At 32.7% G+C, this 8,134-nt stretch overlaps 1 pseudogene; it reads right to left on the bottom strand.

Annotated features, from left to right (window-relative positions):
* Nucleotides 1-1,049: 1,049 nt before the first annotated feature.
* On the bottom strand, nt 1,050-3,956 carry LOC110604874 (annotated as a pseudogene).
* Nucleotides 3,957-8,134: the final 4,178 nt, after the last annotated feature.

Genomic DNA, 8,134 nt, shown 5'->3' with positions numbered 1-8,134 from the left:
TATATAAATAAATTTAAAATAATATTTTCATAACTTGAAAATTTACATAATAAAATAAATAGTATTACTTAGAGAAAATAAATTTAAATATTAGAAAATTAGAAAAAATATATATTATATAATTATCTATATATAATAATAGTATATAAATAAAAAAATTAGTTTTATTATTTTTATTTTTTATAATAAATAAAATTTACAGGATAAATTATTGAAAAAAATTATTTGAAAATGGCATTTTAATGTAAAAAATATTGGGTAAATTTTATGAAAATTTTTAAATTTCATCAAATTTAATAAAAATTAGTTTTAATTATAATCGATTTTATAGAATTAAATTCTTAGAATTGAATTTTAATTCTTATTTAAATAAAAAAATATAAAATTTAATTGAATTTCATAAAAATCTTAAGAGTTGAAATTGAATCAAATATAGTGTTTAGGTTTTATGAAATTAACAAGGCAATTCTTCTTTTTTTTTTTTTTTTTTTTTCTTTCACCCAAGGTATGATTTCATTAATGGTAAAAGACTTGAGGCGATCCAGAACATAAAAAGCCTGCAAGAAGATCCATACCACTCTGGGTTTTAGATCCAACATCAATAACTCAAAAGCAACCAAACCCTGAAAGCCCAAGAGCTTGACCCGACATCCCGGAAAGCATAGGAAAAACCTCTTCCGCCGCTCGTTGGAAACCCTATCAGTCGTCTCCGGAAGGTACAAAAGGCAATTGAACAGTACATAAATAGGAATAATTTAAAGAACGAGGGAGGTTATTATTATTATTTTTCACGTGTTAGCTTAGTCATATAACCCTCGTTAGCCACATTAGCCGAACCTGCGAACTTCCTGCTTCACGTTAGGTTCCATTATGTATACATATGACATAGATGAATACATAAGCATTATAATTTAATTTTAAAATTTTTTTTTTCTAGGAACATCGTATTTTGATTTTTCCAGTAAAAAATAAAAAATAATACACAAACATGCAAGAATCGTGAATTAATACAATCAGAAGGACAGACTTAAATTCACTTCAGGATCAGGTTGAGATGTGTGAATTCTCTTTTGGCATGATAGGAAGGAAGATTGCCTTAGACGCAATCTATAAGAGTAACATGATAAAGACTGAGGCAGCAAACATCCCATAAACTACCAAGGCTTCACTATAAAGACCTGTAAAACATGAAATTTGAGTCAGGAGGAGGTATGGATCACGTTGGTGCAAACATGTCAAGGTTTGGGTATTGGGTTCCAATTTCTTCAGGTTGCTAGGCTAACTTGGAGACCCATTTTCTACATATTAGGTATGATATTGTCATTCTAGTACTTACCAGTTTCACCAGATGCAGCTGCTGGAAGTGCTGGATTTTTCACAGCTGTAATGAGGCGGACGTACAGCAAGAACAAGTTAATAAAACATTGAAAGAAAGGGGAGGGAGGGAGGATAAAGAAATTCAATAACAGAAAATAACTTCATTATCATCTATGAAGCAAAGAAGCATGAGGCGGACGTACTTTTATTGCAGGATGATGCCGATAATTGAGATGAAGAGGGCCATGGAGCAGGAATATTGTCATTCAGGTCTCAAATGAAGCTGATCCCAGAAGACTTATCCACTGTCGCATCAAATGGCAAGCTAGGTAGAAGGCATCCAGGCTCTAATAATATATAAAAAATAAAAAAGAGCAAGAACAATGAAGGAAACCATTAAGAATAATTTCAGACAAATCATCACCTATGCAAATCTAATGCAGCCCCCTAATACCACTATGATTAAAGATCCCAACACTGGATACATGCACACATTCAATACTCAAACCCAGGTCCTTGTATCATGGCAAATTTGTTGAAGAAAATCCCATTGATCCTTTCCATAAACAGCATGTACCACATGTAAAAAGATAAGAGGAATGGAAAGAAGAAAGTTTGTGGGCCAGATATGTAAATTATTCAACATGGTATCTGTACCTTGCTTTGCAACTGATGTGTCATGTTGTTGATCGCCAATGTAATATAAGATGGCAAAATAACAAAAAAAAAAAAAAAAAAAAAAAAATACATCATAAGAAAACTAACCTTGAAGCGAGAAATCCTTGAGGCTTATGTGACAAAGGCTAAAAACATCTCTGGTAATATTTGATTTCTGCAACTTAATTCCAAGAGTTGTAGCACAATCCAAAGCTTGCAAGTTGGTTAAGAAGCTGTGCTTCTGCAAGTGAGACACATAGCTTTCCGTGGCACTACAGCATCCTGCGGTGTTACTTATCCCATTCTCACAGCCCTTAGCAACATGGTTCATGTCAGGGAAAACCAGAGGGCAAACTGAAGCAGAAAGAAGAGAAAAACTGAGAAAAGAGAAAGCAACCAATAAGGCTAGCTGAAGTGACTTGTATTTCTGGGTTAAATTGAACTAGACAAGAAAAAATACATTAAGCGGTACTTCTATCTGATGTGGAAAAGTGATTCACTATAAAGAACTAAAGGCACCGCTATTCCCATATATGAAGAACAATTATAGTCCACCTATGCCGTCAATTCTGCAAATGGATAGCAGTGATGAGCAAAATAACTTCCTAATGCAGATTTTTCAAATACTCTGTTGCAAACCCAAAGAGGCGAAATAACCCAGTAGCCTTCAGCATGCTCAATTGCTCATTGATGTTTCTGTAAAGAGTCATAGATCAAAATGTGCTTTGGTGTTGAGAAATTTCTTTAACAGAACAATCAACTAATGATGAAAACAGGCAAATGCAATGACCAAAAATTCTGAGAAACTGATCACATATTATTGAGGTGATTTCTGACCACAACAGATGAGGTTAGTTTCTATAGCAACATTTTTTCTACCGCACCTTTGTTAACATTGCAATTAGATAGTCCTCTGAGAACCTCTTTTGCGATTCTTGTAGCAGCTTCCAATATAGCATTATGACATACTCTTTCACAGGATCAATCTTCTTGCAGGCAGCAAGAACCTTAGATGAATCCACGGTGCTCTCAAACTCTTGCACATCTTTAACTGGGCAAGATTCGTCAGTAAGATTTGACGGATGAATTGAACATATTCACTTAACATTATCTGCTGCACCCTGAACTTCCAAAATTTGCTCAATATCTGAAAGGCAATACTTGGAAATAGTCCCATTCAAAGCAAGCACATTGGTCACTGTACTGGATTGGCCAATGAGAATCACAAGGGTGGCTTCTAACTGTGGACAACATACAAGATTAGCCAGCAATGATGCAAAAAAGGCCCAGCAAGCAATTGATGCCACGCTCATCAAACTTCCATCAGCAGTGAAATTCAGTGTGCATAGTCCTTAAAAAAAAGAAGTTATGACCAAATTCTAAGTTTAATTGGGGGGTATTTTAGTTCAAATAGCTTTGAGAATCTAATGAAATCCCGGTACAAAAAGTGAACCTGATAATTTTGGTGTGGAACTGCTATTGAAAGGTTGCAATGGAGAAGGTGCAAGAATAGGAAGAAAAGGCTCAGGAGTTGGTGAGATCTCAGGAAGAAATGCATCCAGTCGTCTGTCCATCAGTGCAAAACCTCTAATATATCGATATTCATTCAGATCTACACCAGAAGAATGGTCACTGTTGTGATAACCTTAAAAATCACTACACTAAACTGAATAAAGAGCTCAGGGCTGGAACAAATTAGCAAATATTCAATGCATAAATTATGGCATTGGCTATGTCAAAAATAAATAATAGAAATGTTACATAGTCAATTGCTCATTTGCCAGCCACATAAATCCTCTCAATCTCAAATTTCTAACTTGGTAAGACAGAAACTTAAGAATACAATTTCTGCATGACGTTCCAAGTGGAACTGCTGCTATAAATGCCTTCAGGCTCCAGTGACCCTTGTTTTTTCTCTCAACTTCCTGGCCCTGGGGACGTGACAAGGGGTTGCCTATGTGGCATGTGCGGTTCCTGAGCATTTATGATTATGATACTAATAGGCATGCAAGAGTTATTTGTAATTAAAATTTTGAATCTTAATTATTATGATACTAATAGGCATGCAAGAGATATGAATATTCAAATATGGTCGGTTCGTTGACTTGCAATATGAGAGATCTGAAGGCAAAAGTAAACGAATATTTTTTGAATCTATAATATAGATGTACATACCAATACAACAAGTAAAATCTTATCCTGATTGCAACATCATCTAAATATACAAATTCAATATTTATTTTTTTTAATTTGAGGTGAATAAATTAAAATTTAGCTGCTTTAGACAAAAAAGTTGCAAATTAATTAAATTAAATTAAATTAAATTAAATTAAAATTTCTCAATAACTACAACAGTGAAAATAAATTTTAATTTTCTATTAGAGATAGATTGGAAAAGCTCAAAATTGTTTTTTTTTTTTTAAAAAGTGAAAATCCTTGTACCTTTCATCTACTGGACTAATGCCTCATAAATTTTATTTTAAAAATTAAAATTTCATCTAAATAAATTTTAATTTAATAATTAAATTATCCAATTTAAATTTTAAATTAACCAATGAATACAAAATAAAAAAAAATAAAACTCTACTAGAAAACTCTAATAAAAGATGGATGAGTTGTACAGCTCACCAATTTTTTCATATTAAATTTTATAATTTTATTATTATTTTAATATAAATAATTAATTTTTAATTAAAATTTGATTTTGGATAGATTTTGAATAGAAAATGAGAAAAAGAATAACATGAGACTATTTTAGAATTTTTTTTCTGACCGAATGGTATAGCTTTGTTTAAGGCTGTAGTTCAAGCCGACAGACAGATTCTAAAATTTCGATTTTGCCAACTGTAATTCTAATTTTTCCAGCTGTATAGAGTTCAGATCAGTTTCAGATAGAAGCAAATATAATCAGATTATGATTAGGATAAGAGTCATCATAAGAGTAGTAGAGTTTTTTTTTAAATTGTGAACAATTATTTTTTTATTGGAAAAAAACCTATATAAAGGCTATCCTAAAATTAGAATAGCATCCCTCATATCATCTTTTCTCCTCCTCTCTCTTTTTTGACTCCACCTTGGCCAAATTCTTCTGCTTCTTCTTTTCTTTTTTGCAATTTTATTATGACTCTTAGAGGCTAAACTCTTTTATTCAGTTGAAGGTTAATCAAAATTGAGGTTTATTCAAAGTTGTGAGATTGTGTTTATAATTTCTATTCATCTTATTTTTATTTTCAATTAATTTCTGTTTCTAGGAACATCACCTCCATTGTTGTCCTCTTAGGAATTTAAGTGTCCTCTTAGGAATTTAAGAGACCTATTGAATCTTCTAGAAAGACAACATATTGTTAATTAATTCAAGTAAATACGTAATTATTTAATTGAATTAATACAAGTACCAATTAGCATATTCGTTTATGTTAAGTAATTAATTGATTTGATTTAAATAATTTGCTTGTTATTATTGATCAAGTTTGGATTTTTCTCTCTTAAAGCAGTTAATTAATTAAATCTACATGCTTGATGAGATTATTAATTAACTAGAAATTAATTTAAGCGCCATGTAGATTAATTTAATTATAAGGAAGAATTGGTGGAATTCGCTTGTTTGAACACTATAACCAAACAATAGATAATAAAATGAACTATCTTTCCAACTTTGATTACTTTCAGTTGAGTTTTAATTTAATTATTTGTTTTACCATCTTAATTACATTAATTTTCTTCTTTAAGTTTGCTTTTAAAATTAATTTCTCCAAATAGCAATTTTCTTCTTCTCTCTTTTTGTTTTAAACTATTCTGCTTATTCTACTCGTCCTTTAATTTAAACAACTTTAAGGTCTTTATGAGATCGACACTCATTTACCCTATCTATAAAATCTTTTAATTTAAGAAAAAGGAAAATCAGTTTTAATTGATGGATTCAACGCCCGTTAAATTTTGGCACCATTGCCAGGGACTTTTAACAATTTGTTTTTATTTTTATGACCAAGTTTGAAAACAATAGAATCCAGTTCGATCCATAAATCGAGAAGAACATAAAATAGTTGAGAAAAGAAATCAAGTTGCAAAAACAGACCAATTCGAGAGCCTCTCAACTGACTGCCCTTACCCCATTGCGAGACCACTGAAGGCCCCACGTCTTCAACGACGACCAAACCTCCAGTTGACACCAACCGAAGAGACACGATGGCCGCACTTGCTGCCAAAGAGCAACCTCTTTGCATCACATACCCAGTGTTAAACATACCCCTGGAATTGAGAACATGTATGATTTATATGTTACCAAAATTCCAAGAGTTGGAGAATGAAAACCCATATCACTACCTGAAAAAATTTTATGTGGTTTATTCAAGCATGAGACCACAGAGGATAACTGACGAACAAATCAGGTTAATAGCTTTTCTTTTTACTTTGATTGAATCTGCTAAGGATTGGCTCTACTACTTGCCCCCGGGGTTCAATCACTACTTGAGTGCAAATTAGAGGCTTATTCTTAGAAAGATTTTTTCAGCAATTAAAACATCATCTATAAGGAAAAAAAAGTGGAATCAAAAAAAGAAAAAAATGAAACTCTACATGAATATTGGGAACATTATAAGAAATTAATTGCAAGCTGTCCAAAATATGGAATCACTCCAAAGCAACTCAACCTTCACTTCTATGAAGGAATTTTGCCATTAAAAAGGAGAATAATTGATGCTACTAGTGGAGGAGCCATTGTGAAAATGGAACATGAAGAAGGTAAAACTTTAATCTCGAAATTGGCTGCAAACTCTAGACAGTATGGCCGAGATGAGGACATTCCTAGGAATGCGAATGAGGTAAGTATTGCATGTTTATATTCTAAAATTTCATAACTTACCGCTGCAATTCAACAATTGGCTACAAGAAATAATGTACAGACTTGTGGCATTTGCAAACAAGCCGACCATCCCACAGACATATGTCCTACCCTTCAGGAAAATGAGCAACAAGTAAATGCCATTGGAGGATTTAATGGACAGTAAAGGGAGTATGACCCATTTTCAAATACGTACAATCCGTGGTGGAGAGATCATCCGAACTTTAGCTATGGGAATAGACAGTAAAACTTTCAACCAAGAGCGAACTATCAAGCTGCAAAATCAAGTATGTCTCTAGAAGACATTGTACAATCTTTTGCTAATAGCACTCTTACTTTTCAATAGGAATTGAAATCGAGCATATAAAATTTGGAGAACCAAGTGAACCAACTTGCTACATCAGTAAGCAAACTGGAATCTCAAGGGAAACTGCCCTCCCAAACTGTGCCAAACCCAAAATAGAACGCAAATGCAATTACATTGCGAAGCGGGAAAGAATTAGAAACTGCAGCTTGAAGAGGCTTGCCCAAGGCAGTGCGACAAACTTGATGCCAGAAGCAGAATTGAAAATTTCACTAGAGAATCAGCCCCAAAAATCAGAGGTAGAACAACCTCTAATCCAGGTAACAAGTTCTCCTTTTCCTGAAAGACTTGCTCAATCCAAAAGGAAAAGGGAAGAAAAAGAGATCTTGAAGATTTTTCGCTAAGTCCAGGTGAATATATCCCTTCTTGAAACTATAAAGCAAATACCCATGTATGCAAAAGTTCTAAAAGACCTTTGCACTAATAAAAGGAAATTATATAGGCATGCAAAAGTAAAAATATATGAAAATGTGTCAGCTGTACTTCAAAGAAAGATTCCACAAAAATATAAAGACAAAGGCATGTTTGCAATATCATGTAAAGTTGGTAACTTTACAGTTAAGAGGGCAATGTGTGATTTAGAAGCTTCTATAAATATTATGCCTCTATCTATTTATTTGTCTTTGGAGATAGATAAACAAGAATCACACTCCAACTCGCCGATAGATAAATAGTCTATCCTAAGGGTGTGTTGAAGATATCTTGGTCCAAGTAAGAAAATTAATTTTTCTAACAGACTTTTTTTTCTTAGACATGAAAGATGACAGTTCATCTAACTCCATCGATTTGTTGCTAGGAAAAACATTCTTTAGCATAACTAGAATGAAAATCGACGTGCACGAAGGCACGCTCACAATGGAGTTTGATGGAAAAAAGATAAAATATTTAATGTTTATGATGCAATGAAGTATCTTGATGATAATTTTTCTCTTTGCAGCATAGATGTAATTGATTCT

The sequence above is a fragment of the Manihot esculenta genome, chromosome 17 (assembly GCF_001659605.2).
Source record: "Manihot esculenta cultivar AM560-2 chromosome 17, M.esculenta_v8, whole genome shotgun sequence".
Taxonomy (NCBI): domain Eukaryota; kingdom Viridiplantae; phylum Streptophyta; class Magnoliopsida; order Malpighiales; family Euphorbiaceae; genus Manihot; species Manihot esculenta.
Note: the sequence above shows the minus strand (reverse complement) of the source record. Positions and strands in the feature narration are given on the sequence as shown.